The sequence below is a fragment of the Protopterus annectens genome, chromosome 7.part0 (assembly GCF_019279795.1).
Source record: "Protopterus annectens isolate FY-2018-M chromosome 7.part0, PAN1.0, whole genome shotgun sequence".
In the NCBI taxonomy this organism is placed as follows: domain Eukaryota; kingdom Metazoa; phylum Chordata; order Ceratodontiformes; family Protopteridae; genus Protopterus; species Protopterus annectens.
In genome coordinates, this window is record NC_056739.1 from 1,711,266,190 (window position 1) to 1,711,288,044 (window position 21,855).

General features: G+C 35.8%; 1 protein-coding gene across 1 annotated transcript in view; it reads left to right on the top strand.

Moving 5' to 3' along the window:
* LOC122807193 (aldehyde oxidase 3-like) overlaps positions 1 to 1,831 on the top strand; it is a 1,326,697-nt gene extending 1,324,866 nt beyond the window's left edge. Inside the window, exon 35 of the mRNA XM_044078243.1 lies at positions 1 to 1,831. This exon is cut by the window's left edge and continues 1,146 nt beyond it. The gene's annotated coding sequence lies outside the window, so the exon portion shown is untranslated.
* Positions 1,832 to 21,855: the final 20,024 nt, after the last annotated feature.

Consider the following 21,855-nt stretch of genomic DNA (forward strand, 5'->3'; position numbering starts at 1 on the left):
CCAAGACATATTTTTGATAATGTAATGAGTGCACAGGGTCTAAGAATTTCAAGACTATATACTGAAGACAATATATATGAATGTGAGCTAAATAATATGCAACATAGGCTTGTCTCTCATGGCTACCCAGCACAAAGGATTAATAGAACAATATCTAAGACAAAAGGTTGTAGAAGGAATAAAGGTAAGCCTTGGTTTGAATGTAGTGCAGGTAATTCCAATAATAGAACTAATACCAATTAACAGAAATCAAATAATAACCCATATGTGAGAATAAATTTACACTCTAACAGTGATATTGATGCTATTTCCCTGGTTATAAAAAAGAACTGGAAGATTTTACATGCTGACAATAAACAAAAAGCAGTAGTAGGTTCCCACCCCAGATATGCCTATACTAATAGCCAGAGTTTGAAACAGATTTTATGTAAGAACATATTTCCTAACAGGTCTAATGCATTCAGGATGAAATTGGGAACCTTTAAGTGTAAAAAATGCAAAGACATGTCAATATGTTAAAGAAAATAATAATTTTGTGCATCCTGTACCAGGCAGGAGGTATACACCCAGATTGCATGCAGATTGTAGAACTAAAAATGTGGTGTATTTAGCTGAGTGCACATCATGCCAAGTTTTCTATGTTGGAAAAATTAACAGAATGTTGAAGCAATGCATATTGCAATGTATGAGTGACATTAGATCATGCCTGAGAAGTAATGCTTTATATCAGCACATAGAAATAAATAAAGAGCATAAGTTTCAGTTTATGGTGCTACATATCCAACAAGAGAGAATGAGAGGAGGGGACATTGTACATAGTACTGATCTAGCTGAACTAAGATTGATAGCTGAGTTGCAAGCCAACCATACACCTGGGTGAAATGGTTGTATGCCTTTAAAACCCCTATTGAAGGGGCGTAGGTTTTGCTATTGATTCTGATTGGTTATTTGTTTAAATATGGCTGATTTTAACTATTTTTTAGATCTGATGAAGAGCTAATGCTTGAAAGCACTTATCTGTGTTTTAAATAAAAGCATATAACCAGTCATGGTGGCTCCAGTGTTTTTTTTTTCTTATTTTTTTGCAGTATATTCTACCACTGTGGACTTTTACTTCTTCCTTGGCTACTGTGGATTTTTATTGTCACACGTTATGGTTACTTTTGCTTCAAAGCAGAACTGAAGACATTTTAGGAGAAGTATACTTTGTCTTTGAAAGTAATAAAGATAAAACTGGATCTGTGATTTTGTCCAGGGAATGAGGATTGAAAATCATGTTTCACCAAAATATTGCAGATTTTTAAACAAGAATCAAGTGCTGGCATTTCATCAAGAGAAACTGATGCACAGGGTGCCTTGGAACAGAATTTGTTTCTGTTATAGTGACTAAGAATATGCAGATGCATCAAAAGTCAGTAATGCAAATGCCCTTCCTTTTTAATGTGTTTTACTTGATCAGCTCTGTCATGTGATTTTATTAAGTTTGTATCTAAACACATGGTTTGTGGTTGTATTTACCTGATGAAGTTCTTTGTACATTCATTGGAATGAAAACACTTATGGCAATTGAAGGTGTATTATTGGAGTGTGCCTAAGCTTGTTGCTTTTTCCATTTTTGTTATTTTATTGTTTCACACCAAGATATTGGAGGCTTTTCTTGTGTGTTATATTAAAAATATCAAATGCTAGTTAGTATAATGTGATCAAAATATTCTGGTGTTTCCTTTGACTGAATCACCGTATCTAAATAACGTTTCATGTGCCCTCATTCTGGAGTGCATTCTCAGACCTCTTAGTATTCGATGTTGTTTAGATTATACTTTGCTTCATGGGTTTGCTCTGTGTTTTTTATACTATACCAACTATTTGACAAATCATTTTGCACTTCCGTGTTTAGACATTCCCAAAGGAAGCTGTTATTACTTCTATATCCTTCAGTATTTAGGTGCATGCTGGGGCTCATCCCATTGAAATTACATTACACTGTGGCAGTGGAAAGAAACAGTTTATCTGCTTTGTCAACTGTGCTGCATCCAATGTTTAGCTACTGCTTTTCTCACCTTGGAAAGAAAAAAATGACAATTACAACAACTGACCAATAACTTTTTAAAAAAATCATGGATGGGGTCAGATTCCTTACGACTAGAAGAGGTAGAGGAGATATCCATTTTTTTAAAGATTGTGGAGGGAACAGGGACTGGAAACTTGCCAGTTTTACCTCAATTTTAGAGAAAATTATGGAACTACTGCTGAAGGAAAACATTTTTCAATATCTGGAAGCTTGTCTGGATTAGGTATGAGACAGAATATACAAAGAATGTCACAGGGAAAGAAACCTCAGACCAATATACCAAACCAGTTAACAAATTCAAATAGATTAATAAAAAATGCCAAAGGCTACATGAATTTACAATCAGATGGTCATACTAATCAAACTGAATAGAAATTGTTGCTTAGGTGACAAAGACATTAGGTCAGAAAAATATGATAATTGTGATTTACCTAATCGTTATCAAATTATCTGACATGGTTCCACATAAAACTTATAGATGAACACATTACCATCTCTAGATAAAGGGAATATGCACATGGAAGTGTGACAGGGGTATGAGACTCAACCTTTTGAGCATTTCTATTTAGGACATGACATTTCTGTGTTCAGTGTTGTAGGGGTGGTGCATAGTAAATGCAGGACAAAAGCCATTTGTGATTCATAAACATTTCTGCACAACGGAGAAAGATCCTCTGTATGGTCTTACTCTAATGTTTAACCATATTACACCTTTTAGTGAATACACAAGCATACCCCCCCAGATCTATACACAAACACAAACACACACACACACACACACATATATATATATATATATATATATATATATATAAACACACACACACACTCATATATATATATATATATATATATATATATAGAGAGAGAGAGAGAGAGTTTACTATGATAAGGTCAAAGTGGGTTCTGTTGAACCCACTTCAGTCGAAGACTGGAGGCCAAATGGTGACAATGTCAAACCCCACATTGTCGAAGTACTAATCTCACCCCTATCTTGACCCGTGTTAAAGCCCGTTTTGAGGTCAAAGACGAGTCGTATTTTGACAATGTCAGAATTTGACATTGTTGTTTTCGCGTATGTGGGTCGACGATCCCATCATTTGATGGGGTCTGGTTCGACCATACCATAGTAAACATATATATATATATATATATATATATATATATATATATATATATATACATACCAACTCTGTGATCTCTCTATGTTAGGGAAAAGAGACTTACAACTTCCTAGCAGTAATTATAGAATTACCCATTAGATCAGCATTTAGGGTCAATTACTAGTATAGCATTCCTCTCAACTGTCTAGATATTTGCCTCATATTTTTGGTCTGCTCCTCATAAAATGTGTGCTTTTAAGGTAAATCACTAAAAACTGAAGTCACTAAATAATGACAGTCAGTTGACATTCAAACTTCAAACCCTGAATAATTACTGACAAGCAAGTGTCTCAAATTTCTCTACCAACTGCCAGGTCTCCTTTAATTTTATTTATATTTTTTTTGTGAATCACTGAAGATGACAATGTATTTTCAAATACTTTCATTGTTTTTCTTGCTCATAGTCAGTGCAACAGGTAGCACGTGTTTTTGGTGCAGAAGGATGTGGGTTCTGTTCTCACACCAGGTAGATTGATTGCTGACACAGTGCAGCATAAGGTGGGGGGGGGGGGAGCTGCTGCACTCTTGAGTATGTAATTCTTTGGATGAAATGACTAGTAACTAAGAATCTGTTGCCAGTTTGCCAGCCATTCCTTATTGCTAATTAACAGCACAACATTTTTTTAATGTAACAGGCAATTTATTCTTCAAGATCAGCAGACACTGTCTCTGTAGATGAAGCACAGAAATGCAAAGTTGTTTGCCAGAAGCCACCTCTGCATTAGTAATAAGTTTTTTTATGTGGAATTATTCAGATACCTTTTTTTTCTTTAGAGATTGTGCATAATGACTGATATCGGTGGATTATAATGACAACAGTTTGAGTGACCTTTTATAGCTGGGCGGTTGGGGCTGGCATAATGGTTAAAGTGCTTACCTCACAGACACAAGGTTCAGTGCTTGATACATACTTCTGAAGGAAACTGGCTAGGCTTACAATTGCCCACAAGGGCAGCTAGCCTAGTACCTTCCTATGCATCTTGAAATGTTCTGAAATGGGTTGTTTTGTCATTATTCGTTCACACATTTTATTTTGCTGCTTACTGGAAATGTTTAAAATTACAAATTTAAAACAACACTCTAACAAGTGTTGCTGTATTAAATAAGTAATATAATTTAATGTAATCAGGAACATGAATCAAAGTACACATGCATTTATACACGGCCCTAAAAATGTGTGAAAGGGGCCCATGGTTTGAAAACAGCCCAAAGGCAAACAATCTGCCACTGGCCAGATGCATTTTCTATGCGTGTTTTAATGCAGTTTCAATTAATGTGGGTTTCAAAATTAGAGACATTTACCGTTGCCCATGTTAAGTCTGTTTTTATTGTGAGTTTGTATTGCTTGTTTAACAAAAGGCTGTCAGTGTTTGTGCTATAAAATTTGAAATAAATGTTTTAAATTAAATCTAAATATCTGTAATCATTGTAGAAGTAAAGAGAAAAATAGTCTGCGCACTGACAGGTTTGAACAGTGTTTATGGAAACTGGGGAGAGAGACCCAATTAATGAGACACTGGAATGGTTGGGGAGGGGGAGGGGGTGGAGCTGATCCATTACCCTGCCCAGGGCTCCATTTGACCATGTTCCAGCACTGGCACCAAGTGAAGGTCATGAGAAATCTACATTCACATATGTCTGGGTCTAGATGTCTTTGTGCACTTTGGAGTGTGTGGCTACTGTTACTGATGTTTTATAGTTATGAAAGAAGGGAATCCCTCCCAATAAACATGATTTTTATAAGACTGAAAACCAAACAAGCCATAGTCCAGATATACCAGGTCATTGTAATAATTCAGGACAATATAAAAGGATTCTCTGTAATGGTCAGTATGAAGAAAGTAAAAAAAAAAATGTCTAATCAAACAGCACTATGTCCCCATCTTAAGCATCTAGAAAAAACACAAGGATAACATTAAACTCCTCACCCTGTTTGGATACCAGCAATGCATTAATATATAAGATTATGCATAACATGGCTATAGAACCCATTACTATTGAAGCTCATTGTGGGAAATGTACAGTAATAATGGTGGTCTTCTACAATTTGGAGCTGTTATTGGTGAATTATTAGAGAATGTGATGCAGAATAATGAAAATGGGAAATTGCATTATTGCCAGATGGGTTAATCCTGTTATAGGAAATCTGTCCCATAGAGAATAAGGAAGTATATTCATATTAAGCTAATAAGGATTATCCTATATACTGTCTCATAATGGGTAACTAGAACAACTTTGCACAGTTCATTATCAAAAATATTATGTTATGACTGGGAATAAAATGAAACTGTTTTAGTACTAGTTCCCAGATTTTCAGACTCAGCCTCTTCAGGGTCAGTCTTTAATCAGGGTATTTAAGTATACAGCCTAAAGAAAAGACAGAGAAAGGTTTTCTCCATTTAAGGATGTGCTTCAAGATACGTTCATGACTGTGGCGTAGCTGACCTGCATGTCACCAGGGGTGGAGTAGCCTACCTGCATGTCATCAGGGTAGCAACTGACCACAGTAATGACCCAGTGTATGTACACCAGTACATAATCCACTAACATTAAGATATGGATGGTGACCTCAAAAGCAATATGGAACTGGAGGGAGCAACTGAATGGGCGAGGTTAACTGGAAGAGGGTGTGGCTATATCAGGGTAGGCCAACTTTAAGCATGGTTTCAGCTTTAAACAAATAACTGATCATACCTCACTACACATCCTAACTACCTGTCTTGCTGCAGTAGTCTTACCTATCCTACCCACCTATGGTGTAACCATGGTGTACTGATCGAATAGGGAGCCAGTTATGTACATGACATTCCATTCTCATAGTCCAGACAAAAAATTATGTTTGTCAGTCCATTACCACGTTATTGGACAGTTGTCTGTAGCAGGTGTGGAAAGAGTATGTGAAACAGGAGAAAAAGGAGCAAGAGGGTAAGAATGACATGGACGTGGGTGCACATGATGAGGCCTTTCACAGTGTGACTGAAACAACGACTGTTTTCATTCTTCAGTGAATTTTAAAATCTGACATTAAGTATTGAGAACTTGGTTCAATGCCTTTAGTAAAAAAGCAAGAACTATTGCTTACTAACCCGTAACTTGGGAAGGACATTTCTTATCAAAATGGGATAACGGGCTAAATGAAATTTTTAGAGGGCAGTCCATACTTCAAACCAGTACAGATGATTTGTTTTTAGTTTATTATAGGTAAAACAATTGGAGAATTGTAATTGTATACATAGTGTTATACCGTTCATTTAAAATATTGTCATTTTTTGCATCACTTAGATGAAAGTTAGAATGCTTCCTTAAAATTTGGCAAGATTTCATAATTTAAAGTCTTCGTTTACAAAACACAATTGCCAATATACCAACTAACCTATCAAGGATCTTTGCAATGAGATCTGGACTGGATGTGCCCCTTTTATTTAATTTTTTTAACACATAACTACATCTGTAGTTTAAGTAACTATTATACCAATCAGTATCCCTAACCCCTTGCATACACAAGGTGAACAATTTAATAGTCATGTTAATAAAAGCAGGACTCATTACTTTTGAAGTTATTTTTCCCAATTATTGGTGAATTATAAGAAAAATGGCATGCAAAGCATGAAGCTATGACATCAAAATACAAGCAGCAGTGCTAAAAGATATCATTATAACATTGTTTTGTTTGTGCAACTTTACTTTCAATCAGGACTTGAAAGGGAGTGGTCAGGATTCAGGTACTGTGGGTTTGGTGGGGTGAAACGGCTTTCTAAGTAAAGGAAAACAAACAAGCCTAGCAGACAGATTCTAGTGATGTTGTTTACAAGACAGGAAATGCAATGTGGGCTGGATAAACTCAACTACATCAGCACAGCTGTTTATTGAATATTATATAAATCAATAACCAGCCTGCCTCCCACAAACTTACAAATTTGCAATTATGGTCACATTATCAGCTAATCTCAGGTTGCACAAGCAAACAAGCAATGAAAAGTGGCCAGGCATCAACTACATCAGGCTTACATCGTAACTACTGTTTGTACCACATCAAATGCAAAACAACAGTAGAAAATATCAACACGACTAGTCACTAGCAGAATATACAAGGTCCAGATACTATGTTTACTGCAACAGCTTTACAAATACTGTAGTCCTTAGCAAGATTCTCATCATCTGGCAGAACCCATACTGTCTCCATTGTCCAGCAAAGAATACTAGGACAGCTAGTGACAAGTGCGTAAAGGTTACTCTATAGCACAAACTAAGTAATACATTATCTATATTTTATTGTGCAGTGTACTGCAGAATCTAGTGTCAGAAACTCATTTATGTTGTGTTACTAGCATTTTAAATGACATAGAGCAGATGGATTCACCTGCTAAATTTTCTGAGTTTCCAACATCTATACAGTTTGGAGTAGGAAAGCTGCACAGTGACAACTGTTTCTTCCACAGGCAGGAAATGCATTTCTCAGGCTGCAGTCATATGCAAGAATCTTTCACACATGATTTGCCACTGTCATTGATGAAAACATCACGCAGCTATGACAACGTGCACTTACTATCACAATTTCTGCGGTAGTGGTGCTGTGGTAGCGTTGTCGCCTCACAGCAAAATGTTGTCCCATTCGATTCTCAGCTAGAGCGTCTTCTGTGTGGTGGCATGCGTGAATGGGCGTGCCTTAGTTGAAGGTTGTGCGTCAGGGCTGGTAACTTGGCACGTAAAAATCCACTACCAAACATTAGCGGACCAGAGTTCCGCTGTGGGGACCCCTAACCGGGATAAGCCGAAAGACACAGCAACTTACTCTCACAATTTCACCACTGAAAACCACTCATGCTGCTATAGTTCAAAACTTATCACATGTATTAACAAAAATCCCACCAACTAGAAGTACATAAACACCCCCAAAGTTCCAGCTTGCTAGCAATACTCTTAGCCATCGTGGGGCTCAGTAAAATGTCATATGCCATATTTTATTTCTCAATATTTAATATTTCAGCATTTGATAACGTTTTAAATGTATGAATCAAAAATCTAAAAGGAATCGCAGGACATACAAAATAACACATTTGATTTTAAGGAAATCCCATTGCTCATTCTTAAAGGCTCCAAGTTATTCTAAGCTGACTGAAGTAATTGTTTCTCCCAGACAGAAAATTCAAAAAACAGATGCTCAGTCAAAGAACATAATGCTAACTGTGAGATTACTTGCCACGTTAGCAGTAGATCCGGTAAGTACAATTTATAGTCTCAACAATTTCTAAGATGTGTCAAGAAAATGAAGGCAATGCAAAATACTATAATTTGCTATAAATTTGTCCAAAGACAACACTCAAAATGGAGGCTGCCACTACAGGCTGTCCCAGTGCATCATCAAACCTAGACAATATTCAAGAGCTGTACATTAAATTTTTATCTTGGCTGACTTCTACCTCACAGCTATCCTTCACCATACTAATTAATCAGTGTTGAAGATCAAAGTAGCAACTGGACCTGTGGTGGCCCCTAACTTGTGACAGGTACACAAAGCACTCTGTACTCTGTTTTTTCTTACTGCTATGAGCTGTAGCTCAACTGACCCCAAAGCTATGACAGTCTCAGATAATTATTTTCAGTAGGGGAGTTAACAGCAGGCATAACTGCATGTGGTTCAGTGGGGGAGCTGGCAAACTTACTGGGCAGTTTTTAAGGACAGCCCAGCAGCTGACACTTTTTTTACAGATTGATTTCCCATTCCCACAGGATAATTGAGCCAAGCCAGCTACTTCAGTCAAGTAAATTGTGGACATATGCAGTTAAAAAAACAAAAAAACAAAAAACAAAACAAAAAAAACTCCCTAAAAATATATACTTTACTTGGCAAAGTTGTAGGGGCTGCAGCCTACAGTGTAAATTATACAATCCAGCCCTACTGCCATTTTATGAACATACGTAAGGACTGATGATTGCCTGAGATGAGAAAGGAATTATTCTAACACCCCCAAGTAAGTAGACACTCAGTATAAGTTACTGTTACATTTGCAGGTGCCCTTGTCTCACTTGGATTGATATATTTATACTTGAACTTGGCTGGTTGAATGTAAACATGTTTCACAATTACTGATGCTGGAAGTGCCTTCTGAAAACTAGTATTAGTGCTCCAAAATCAGTAAAAACTGGTCGTCATCTGCTTGGGAAACCAGTACACAAAGAACAGGTGTCCTTTTGGATATTTAAACTCACCTGCAAATTTCAGTATCTTCCTGTAGAAAAGCTAGGCCTGATGTTGAAAGTCAAGGAATTTTTATTTATATGCTTGAAGGAGTAATCAAAATTAACACTTTTAAGGAGCACCCAGCAGAGATAAAATTAAACCAGGTAAAGAATGCAAGGGCCATACTAACCACACCAAAAAACAGTGGTTCAGAAACAAACTATCAGGGACATGAAACTGACTCAGGTAAGTTATACCTTTAAAACAGAAAAAAATGAGGCCTGTTAAGGCGTAAGCTTGCCAAATACCCTTAGAGAGCTATTCTAGACAACTGCAAATACCCTACACATTTTATTCAAGATCATGAAACATGGCTTATCCTCTCAACGTGTCACTAAAAAGGAAAACAAAATAACTGGATTTGCCTCAACATCTCAATTGTCAATAAACAGAAATTGTTGTGAATGCTGTACTTGCAACGCATTGAACAAATTCACTGCAACTTCTTGATTATTATACCTGAACTCATTACTTCAGATTCAGTGTGCTACAATACTCATACAGCTTTTAATGTTGTCCCTGCTTACATTACCGCCTGTCATTCTCATAAGGTGCTCATTCATATCGATTCATATTGATTGTAGTATACAATGTAAACATGTTCATCTATTTTATAATGGGCTCTGTGTAGTAGATCTGTAGGTCTATGTATATACACACACACACACACACACACACACACACACACACACACACACACACACACACACACACACACACACACACACACACACACACACACACACACACACACACACGCACACACATATCAGCATAGTGTGATGGCTCTTACCACTTAGAAGAGTACAACTGATACAAACCTATATACAAAAGTGTGTAAGTAATGCCTGTAACAATGTTATATGAATTCATTGTAAATAGAATTATGTTACTTTAAAATTAAAAGTGCTTCCATTAAGTTGTACTTGTCTTTCTAATCTGGTTATATTAGTAAGAACATTTTTGTTAAATACAGTATAAAAAGTGGGTGAAAAGAAGCCTGACTAGAGAACATTTTCTGTTTGTGAAAGGTTTGGTTGGGACGGTGCCCTAATGGTTAAGGTGTTTGTCTTACAAGCACAAGTTGTCAGGTTTGAGTCCCACAAGAGATAACTGGCTAGGGTTAAATGGCTCACAAGGGCAGTTAGTTTAGTACTAATCTATGAACCTATGAACCTGATATATAGTGCAACAACTCTGATAGACAGAATCAACTACAGTGAAGGAAGACCTGGATGTAGAAACTGGGAATTGTTTCTGACACAGCAATCCAAAGAAACCTACCAAAAGAGTATGTTCTTAAGCATTATAAGACTGAGTATAAGGCAGAGTTAATAATACTTACTGTATTTTTGTTTAAACCACAATTTTTGTCTTTGAAAAACATGCATTTAATTTTATTTGCATATTATAAATTGAATTTTATAACACTTCTTTCAGTTAATTTAATATTCTACACTGGTGGAGAATGCATGCCTTTTGCCATACATCATTAATGCAAAAATCCTCTGACTACACCTATCACTGTCAACATGAATGTAATTTCTCCAAAGAGCTGAGTGATAGATATAGTCTTTTCATAATGGAATTTTTAAGGGCACTTTTGTGTGTATTTGCAGCCAAATGGATGGTCATTAGTAGTTAATTTGATGGCTAACTTAAGAACAATGTCACCACTAAACCAACATACCTGGGAGACAGACTGTGAGGTGTATCTTACTACCTGCTAATTTCACACCCATGAGGATTGATTGGACTGAAGTGACTTGGCCTGAAACTTATTAGCTCAGATAACTGGAAAGCAATTGAAAACCTTCATGGACACTAAGGGCAGATAATAATAAAAGTCTAAAAGGCATTACTTGACACAGTTGGTGTTACTCAGAGACACAAGCACAAAAGTTTCATAGCTGGGAATTTTTTCATATGAAAATGATAAGGTAACAGTTATTTAACTTAAAACATATTACTTTGTGGTTAGATCATGAGGATTAATACAATGAAAATAAAATTATATTGATAAACATTATAGGAACTCACAAATATAAAAAAACTCTTTGCCTACTGCTTTAAGTAAGTGAGAATTTGTAAATGATCCTAAGGACTCTGAAAGTTTTGTAGCTCTAATAGAAAGCTTGTTATGCCATGAAACTGTGTATAGAACTCAACAGCTTAGACTTGTATTAATATCTGTGTCAGCTGCTGGTAACAAGCAAAAACTTACAGTTGTAAAGGAAGACCTGGTGGACAACTGTCAGTTGTTGGTTTATTGGTTTTACTGATTCCTTTTCATGTCATGCTTTGCATTTGTAATTTTTTGAATAGCACTGATTTGCATCATACTCTGACTTATGAGTCAGTTGGTGTTTGATTGCCATCTAACATTAATTGGTACAATAAATGTATGTTTGTGGCCATTTGTCTTGTGTTTACTGGGTTTAGAAGATGTTCTTTGATTTGGAGGAAAGTGCTTAGCCTAGTTTAGAGTGAAAATAAAAATTGTTTTTACATTAAACAACTTAGCCACTTTGTGAGTCCCCCCAAAATATCTTTTGGGCATTTTTTGTGCTTCTTAATATAATTTTTGGGTGCCCACCACTTGCTTTGGTGTTATTGGTGTGGCTGTTTATGTAGTAAAAAATTAATGTATAACATAATAATAGGGAAGATTTTCCCACACTTTAAAAGCTGTGAAGGTAGTAGGAGGAAGGAAAACTTTTTGATGAATCTTGTCAGTGTGGGTGAGAGGAATCAGTAAGTAAATAAGCCTACAGCTGTATCCCTGCTTAACATGGAAAAATGAAAGGACTTCAACTACCAGACACATTTATTAAAATGTGTTAAACTACCAAAGATCAAGGCATACTGTTAGAATGCCCTAAAAGTACAAATATTTGATTAAGGGCAGAATGTTAAAGGAAGAACATACATCACTTAAGGGTATATGTCAGGATACACCTATGACCAAGTAGGCTGCAAGAATGGAATCAATAAAAAGGAAGACTTAATGCAATAAAATAATATAGCCCGTATGAGAACTACTAGAAGGAAATGACTTGCATCTAAGATATTGCAGCCAAAGGGTATTACAAATTAGAGAGTAGAAATGTCATTGCAGCCTGAAAATATTACACAGGAGAGAGAGCAAAAAAAAAAACATATTACACTTGGAAATGTTGCGCAGTAGGAAGTAGAAGTAACTAGCAAAACTGAAGAGAAGGGAACACACACTTAAAGGGTGTATTATAAGGAAGTGAAATTAGGAAGTATGGAAAATGCTCAACTTGAACTGATTTCTAAATGTTCTGTCACGCGAAAACAGAAACCTCCAAAAATAGATAATTCCAAGTAGCAGGTGGGTGCAGAGAAGGATAATGTATTTTGGCAAGAGAATTAAAGATGAAGAAACAGTAGCTTGATATAGTTTTAAACCAATTCTTGTCAGTGTTAGACAGAAACCTCAAATAAGGGAAGACTCTAGGCAACAGGTATCTGTAAGTAGTTGAAAGGTAACATTGAAGATAAATCCCTTGCAGAGGGAGAGCAACCTAGAGAAAGAAAAAGAAATGGAGAAGATAGCGCTCAGTTGTTTTGAGACACAGGATTAGCCCCATAAAAGGGACAAAAAAGGAGAAAGTAGTGTACTCTGGGAGACATATTAAACTTGAGCAAAGTAATGATATTCCTTTTGTTCCAAAATACAAGAGCTCTAATCAAAAAGAAGAGGGTTGCATGCATGAGATTTATAAAAAAAGGGAGCAAGAAAAAATAAATAAGGTAAGGTAGCAATGGTCACTAAAGAAAACTGATGTGTTACCTTTTCATAGGGAAGTGTTTCACACTGAGACCTCAGCAGGTCAATTTGAAATTCCAAAGTTGGCAGACCTTCATGTAAGCTGGTTAAATTTTAAGAAGGCAGAGTGGGAAGATGAAACCTCTAGATGAACAAGAGAAAAATACAGCTGAAGATGTAGAAGATGAGGAGGATGTTACTACTTCATGTCCATACACTGAGGTCCAAGGTGACTTTGTGCATAGAGTAAGCAAGCTTGCAGTAAAAGACCTATCAGGGTCCTAAATAGGCTTATGTGTTTAAGCCAACATATAGAAAAAAAAGAGATAACTTATATTTTCAGGGTGACATATCTATCCTAACTTCAACTAAGTACTAGTACAAAAGAATAGTGGTTCAGGAGACTGAAGAATCCTAAATGAGCAATAGTCCTGTGTTATGGAATAGATCAAATCTACATAGTCTCAGTGACAAGAGGTGCAGTATGGAAACCACAGACATCCACAATGTACCTATGATAAAGCAAGATATTCACCAAAAAGATACACATGAAGGATATGGACATTGTTAACAATGTGGATGCATCAGTTGTGCAGACCATTTGTGAGGTCAGGCAAGATATCGACAAGTTAATGTTATTATGCCAGTATCAAAACTAACACTAAGCAGCAAAAAGAATGGTGTGTTTTCAAGTGTGGTAGTAAATCTCAAAATGACAGTAAAGTGACTTTATTATATAAAAAATAATTCTAATGGTCAAGATAAAAAAAATGTAGAACCAACAGTTGGTCTTCCTGAACAACAGTATAGTACATTTACTGAGGAAACTAATCAGTATTAATTAGGCAGACACCTGGAGGCAAAGCACTTTAGACAAAACAGGTAACAAAAATTATCCATTAACCATTACACAGATGAATGCTCACTGGATAACAATCATTTGCAGTATAAAATGCAGGATTTATGTACAGCATTCTCTGTAGAAGGGACTTGTGGTACTAATAGAGAAACTGGCTATGTTAATCACCATTAAAACTGAATCAGGAAATATAATTTCAGACAGGATATCTGTTTTAACAAAATGTACAACTGAAACATTTCAGTAACCAGAAATGTTTGTCATCTTTCCAAAGGACCGGTGAAGATATCAGTTTCAAAAAGGCAGGGCTCCTTTTATATCAAGTTAAAGGTTATTTAAGCACATGACAAATAGTGTATAATGGAAGTGCAAGGGCAGAGAAGTTAAATATGGGGCTGCTTTAACAGAAAGCACATTTTTGGTTAAATAGCAGGTTCCACTTAAAAATAGAAAAAGTGACTCAGCTAAACTGCAGAGAGGTTGATAGGCTGGAAGCAGTGCAGAACAGATATACCATAGAAGGATGCACAAACCTATGTAGTTAACCTAGCAGCAGATATTAGCAAATCTGGTAAAGAAAAAAAAACTGACCTCTCTATCTACAGTTAAGGCACATGATACCCTATCTAAGCAACAAAATGAAGTAAGGAGGTTTCTGTTAGGAAGCAAGAAAGTGTTTTCAGTGCTGTCTAGCAGAACAAATATGATTCAACACCAAGACTATTCTGAGAGAAAGAGAGAGCTAGAAGCTTAAAATCATAAACAGTACTAGATCCCCAAAGAAAGGCTGTACAGGAACTGTACAGGAAGTAGCAAAGGAATGTAAAGAGGGGCACACAAAATGAGTACTGCAATACTATAGTATCAGTCTGAAAACTTGCTGGAACAAATAGGAACCTGCAGTGATTATAGGATGCAGGACAGTGTCATAAAAATTTACAATAGCTCAATGCTAATTTTTGAATAGGCTTGAGAAACTAGTAGAAAAATCAGAAAAGGTAATTCTTAACCACACTAAATAGGCTACAACCATCCAAAAGTAAAGTAGGGTGTGGAGGTGATTCAATGTTTCTTGCTCGATACTGTGTGACTAGAGCAAAATCATTCAATAACATGCACTGTAATCAGGTATGATTATTAGGGAATAAGAAAATGGTCAAAAGAGCACAGAAAAAGACTGGGTTAGTATTACACAACATACTTTAGACAGGAGCAATTTTTTTTGTTCCCCTTCCTGCACCCCCCCTTCTGCATGCATTCTTCCTGCTAGAAAGGGCAGGGCCAATTCAAAAGGCGGTAGCCTGGCTTGCTTACAGCTTGAAGCCATAATGGACCTCTTTGTGGAGTCCTCAGTCATAGACATCCCTCTCTTCAGTGGCAGCTTGTGTCATGATGAGCAGCCTGGGGTTTTAGCCATCTCTAACTTCTACCCTCATGCATTCTTTCAAGTTGAGTGGACAGGACAATCAGGCATTCTCTAACATTTGCCCTTGCCTTGGCCCATAGGATGGTTACATATCATGGATTCTGCCTGCTCTTCCCAGCCTGGCAATCTTCATCACATTTCCAAGAGATTCACCACACTTGCCCCCTCATCAGGAAAGGACATCAAGAAAGCCACAGACATTCTTCCCTGCCTGCTCCTTCACGCACTTGAGTCCACAGTGTAACTCGGGCTGCTCGGGCCATAGTTAGGAATTCTTTCATTTACACCAATGGCACAGGCAGTAAGCAGATTTTTATCTTCAGATTCAGAAATAATCTGCAGAAAACTATTCTATGCATAAAATACTGCTACTATATAGGCTGATATTTTTCTAATATCAGTTTTGTGTACCTTGCTTTTAAAATGTGTTTCATAACACTAATTTTCTCTGTTTTTGTACATATATATTTAAGCATGTTCTAAAATAGTAGCTATAGCAGCTCTAACAGTTACTCTTGAAGTTCCTTTAAATCTTTATGACTTTTAAATCCAAATCTACTACCTTTTTGATGTTATGTAAAAATAACCACCATGATACTGGAAGCAGATATCTGTGAGAATTGCTTTATTAACATTTATTAAACACTTATTTTGCTTTCATCTCTTAAAATAACCAAGACGTCTTCAGAAATATCATTCTAAAGTTTTCATGGGCCAAAGACACTCAACAGTATCATATGATCAACAACATCATAAATGCATCACAAGCTTCACTTGTGAAATTCCTCTGCTAAATTCACATGACAAAAATAAATTAATTGTCCATACGATATATAAACAGTTATCTTAACTTTTTGCTTTCTTTTCCACTACTATCAGCTAATCATTAACTCCCTCTTGACCAATCAATTTATTTATTCCCTCATTACTGAGGGAAAGAGTTATCTAGACAGGCTATCAGTGGTGGTTCAAGGGTTTTTTTTTTAGTTTTATGCCATAACTCCCCATGTGCACTCAGCTATGGGGATGTGCAATGCACTGATCATACTAGTCATCCCTGACTTTCCATAAGGGGTTACCAGCAAGCAGACCTGCCTCCTTCCATGAAGCACAGGAAGTGACTTTCTCAGTGAGCACCAGAAAAATTACACTTTTCTATGTGTTCCCACCTCCCCAGGGGAGTGTTGAGCTAGTCATGCCTCGTCCTTCATTCTATACCAAGGCTGGTAACTGAACTCAGGTCACCAGGATCGCAGTGAAGGCTCCATCTATCTGTGCCTTCTGGATGGAGTATCTGTGATGGAGAGTATGCTTTACAGACTGAGTCAAATAACAAAATTACCTTTAAGCATTCTTCTCATGGTTTTGAAAACTTTTTAGATAACAACTTTAATTTTAACACAGAAAGATGTTCAGCACTGAACAAAAATGTAGTAGTTGTGATTCTCTTAAAGATTTAATTTTATTACTGGAAAAAAATTGTTTAAAATCAAGCAATTGCTGAAGGACAAATGTATTCAGCTCAAAATAGTGCCTCAGGGGCTGAGAATGTCTACATTTCCTTTGGGTTTGGACTTTAATGATGAGATGATAAATGAATTTACTTATTACCTTTAATGATAGCACTTTAAGTCAACTTTTAGTAGATGTTGAAAAGCTCAACACAGATATAATAAATGACTTTATTTTTGATCAATGGGAGTACTTTTAACAAAAACAGTTCACTCTGGTGGAAAGTGAATGTAGTAAAGTTTATGAAAGGAAGGTTAAGAAAAACAGGGATTTTGAGATCAGTATGCTAATAATAAAGCTAATTCAGTAAAAAAAAATCTTTTGATTAAAAATGTCCAAAACAAAGGAGCATTTTATGAAAACAAAGATTCTGGTTATAGACAGGGTGGTACACAAGAAGTTTTTTTTTTCCAACAGAATTTCACAGAGACCCAGGAGATATTCTGTGATACACCTAGATTCAGGTCAAGGGAATTATGTACCTCTCCATATCAAGAACTGGAAGCAGAACAAACTCAGACAGTACAGATAGTTAATACCAATAAAACTGTATATACTTTTAAGGATTTCCACATTTATAACTACACTAATAATCAAATTACAGAGGAACAATTCTTCCTTTTTTCTAAAGGTTTGAATTTTGTCCCCTCTAAGAATTTTAATTTAGTCGATGTAATACTTGAAACTAAAATGTATTTTAGGAAGTTGAATCTGGCTCTTTTTTTTTGCAAAGAAAAGAGACCAATGAATAACTCATCTTTGATTAGTTTCACAAGGGACCCAAAGAAAAAAGTACCTTTAACCCCCCAATGAATCCTACCCTAGCTATTTTAAAAAAAGGTCATAATTGATGACATCTAAAACTTACAAGTCAAAATTAACAACAGGAGATTTTTTTATAACAATTTAAAGAAAGAAGAGGGGAAAATAGTTTGAGAAATTGAGAAACAATCAATCTATCTGTATTATGAAACCAGATAAGGGAGGGGGGATAGTGGGCAAGGATATTATATTTCTTACCATTGATGTAGTAGATTTATTTTCTTCTATACCTAAGGGGGAAGGTATGGATTTTTTTTTACAATAGCTTGGTGAGGGTCAGTATAAAATTGTTTTAGAAAGTAAGTTTAAAACATTTATTAAATTATACGTCAGATTCCTTAACAATATTTTTATTTTGTGGAAAGGGTCCAAACATGAGATTAGCAATTTTATAGTTTATATCAATAATTCATCAGATTTTTTAAATTCACTCATGTTTATAACACAGAAAAAATCATTACTTGGATACTATGACTTTTAATACTGGAAAAGGCTTTAAATCTAATATTTACAGGAAGCCTACATTTAGCAATTTGTATTTAGAGTTCACTAGCTGCCACCCCTTCAGTCAGAAAGTTAGTATCATAAAAGATCAATTTATTAGGGCAGTTAAGATGACCTCCAAATATGAAGATGTAAAGGTAGAATTAGGAACGATACCTAATATTTTTACATCTAGAGGCTATCCTACTGCCTTGGTCAATGACATAAAGGAATATATGTTGTCACAATGGGATATTAAGTGTAAAATCTTTTAGGTGTTGGTTTGGCACAAATAAGTGAAACACAGGAACCTTCAGACTTTGACAGAGCATTGATTTTAGAATATGGGAAATAGGCAAAAGATTTTTAGTTTTTTTTTTAACAACTGGAATATTCTCAGGGGCAAATCTGATATTTATCAAATTTTAGGCCCTTTGCCTTCTTTCATTTTTAAAACTGGGTTTAACCTTAAGCAGAGTTTTGAAGGAGACCAAACAACTAAGTTACATGGAACAGCTTAGAAAACAAATACCATTAAATGTGTTTCCTGTAGACAATGTATGCATATTTTAGAGGTTGATTCTTTAACATTGGATAATAATATACAATCAAGAATAACTTTTATCAAAGGGAACTGTTCATCAAAGGGGGTTGTTTATTTGCAAAATGCATAGGTTGTCCAACATTTTACAAGGGCAAAACTGAAAAGGCACTAAGAAACAGAATTTATGAGCATTTATGTCACATTAGTGAGAGAAACATCATTGATGCCCTATATAAATACCTTAGTAATAGCCCTACATGTTCTAGTTTAAAATTTGGTATTTTAGAACAGATTAAAGTTAACCTCTGGTGTGATGATTTTAAAGCTTTGCTTGAAGTAAGAGAAGTTAATTGGCAGTTGAAATTATATGCCACTCATCCCCCTGGGATTAAAGATAGTATTTGTTTACAACCAATTTTAAAGTTAAGGTCTAATCATTTTTAAACAAAGAATATACAGATTTATTGCATTGTGATTTTTATTCTTCTGTGTTATATGTCAGTTTTTTGGTTGTGAATATTTTTGTAAGCTGTGGTTACTTTAAAACTTTTAATCCCCCTTGTTTAATTGGTAAATTAGCCAGGTTCTATAAGGCATGTCTTTCATTACATTTTGTGATTTTGATGAAGTCCATTTATATTCAGAATGAACAGGCTTAATCACTGCAATTTTTATTATTTTAATAAAGTGCTGTTTTTTAAATGGAAAGTCCTTTTGACTGGTGCAATACTTTTGTGATTTTTGCTTGTATTTAACAGTGCTGCTACACTTATTTGGATTATCTGTGTCACAGAGTCAGGCAGCTTTAAAAATATTTGTTTACATTTTCATTAAGACCTGGCTTATGTACTGCATCCCCAGAAGGACTTTGTAGCCCAATAATGAATTGAAATGATCATTTTTGTGCTAATCTCACTGTCCAAACTGAAAATAATTTTGAAAGGTTCAGAAAAAGTGATATGGCTGAATAGGCCATTATTATCCCCTTTCACTTTTATAACATGTAAATGCTTGTATATTTTTCTACTCATCCTACGGTTTGTCTTCCCCATTTAGAAACTATCATGTACTGGACATATTGCAATATATATATATACTACATACATGGTTTTGCAAGGAATTTAATCTTTTACTGGAAAGACCTTTTCAAATCAGGCAAGTCAGTGTTGGGACCCTAATAAATAAATCTATCATAACTGCAAGTTTCACAAGTAAACATATCCTTCTTCCTTTTGGAAATGCTAACTTTTAATGCTCTTTCTAACAAACACTTTCCAAGTTGTGTCTTCTACTGTTAATAAATATTGATATTTCACCTACTACTTTTGGTAGCCCTCCATTCTTCAAAATGTATTTCCAGTTGTTAGTAATGTTTTCTTTTTATATTGCCTGCATCTACAATGTGTGCTACACGCATGATTAATTGGAACTCTTGTCCCTGTGTTTCTCCATTTGGACTGTTGCATACACTGCCTCCATTCAGAATATTTATCTATTATTTGTTTTACATTTGTTAACTGGGATAGTCCGACTGAGCTGAATAGCTCTTTCTCAGCAGAGGAGTGGGGAGAAAAGCTATGCAAACATTACAATAAAGGTTAAGCATAAGAATTAACAAAATGATTCAAAGAAGACATTTTTACAATAAAAGTAAATAAAAGTACAATAAGGAAGCAATATAACAATATAGATTTTTTATTATTATTCAGGCAAGGTGAAGAGGAATCATAGTATCATTTGCTGCTGCTGTACATCAGGTTTGAGGGAGAGAGATGAGAGATGTGTATTATTAACAGTAGTGTAAGGAGGTTACTGTTCTTGGGAAAGATACCAGGTATCAGAGAGCTAAGAATGGCTAGGAAGAGCTAAGAAGTAGAAGAGAAGAAGAGGTCAGTGAAGCAAAACAAACACAGAGGTCAGGTAGAGCACTGTCTTAGGGATAGTAGTGAAGATGGGTGAGAACAGTGGCAGAACCAGTGACTTTTTAAGTATTCCTTGGTGGCTGCTTTGAATTGTTAGGTTGACTGAGGGACCTAATTTCTATTGGCAGCTTGCTCCAAGAATCCACGAAATGGAAGGATGGTAGCTATAAAGGTTGCATCCCATTTTGGTCTTGGTCTGAGCTACATAGAGATATAGTGGGAGAATATTGAGAGTTAAGAGGAGATAAGCTGGGGCAGTAGGAAGGTTGATATAGAATAGAATGTATAATTTGGAGTTGAGAGAGGAGGAGCTGCTCAGGTAATTCTAGCCATTTTAGGTGTTTTAGTGAGAGACAGTAATGAGATTTATATGTTTGGTGTGCTGTGAATCTGACTTTGTTATAGGTTGATTCAAATTTGGTAAGGAGAGATGAGTTGAAATTTGTAAGGATTTGAGAGCTATACAATAGACTAGGTAGGAGGTAACCATGAGAGAGGGTTGCTTTTGCTTTGTTAGTGAGAACATTTTTATTTCTGTATAGGAGGCTCAGTTTTAGATGAGTCTTATGGATACAGTTATTAACATGTAAGTCCAACTTAAGTTGATCATCTATAATGACTCCTAAGAGTTTGTGTTAAATTCAACTTTGATAGGAGTGTTATTGAGAGACAGTATTGACATGATAGGTTTAAGGTGGTTAACATTTTTAGGTAAAAAAAGTAGGAGTTTTATTTTTTTGGGGTTCAGAATAAGCAGGTTATTAGAGAGCCAGGTTTTGACAGAGTTAAAGGATGCCTGAGTTGTAGAGATGAGTTCAGAGGGGGTGTCAGCAATGGTGATGACTGTAGAGTCATCTGCATATTGTACCAGGAATGACTGGGGGCAAGCAGTATAGAGTAGATTAGTAAAGATATTGAAAAGTAATGGGCCAAGAATAGAGCCTTGGGGGACACCCATTTTAATTTGGAGAGAAGGGGAGAGAGCACAAAGCCATCTCACTGATTGCAGTTGATCTGTG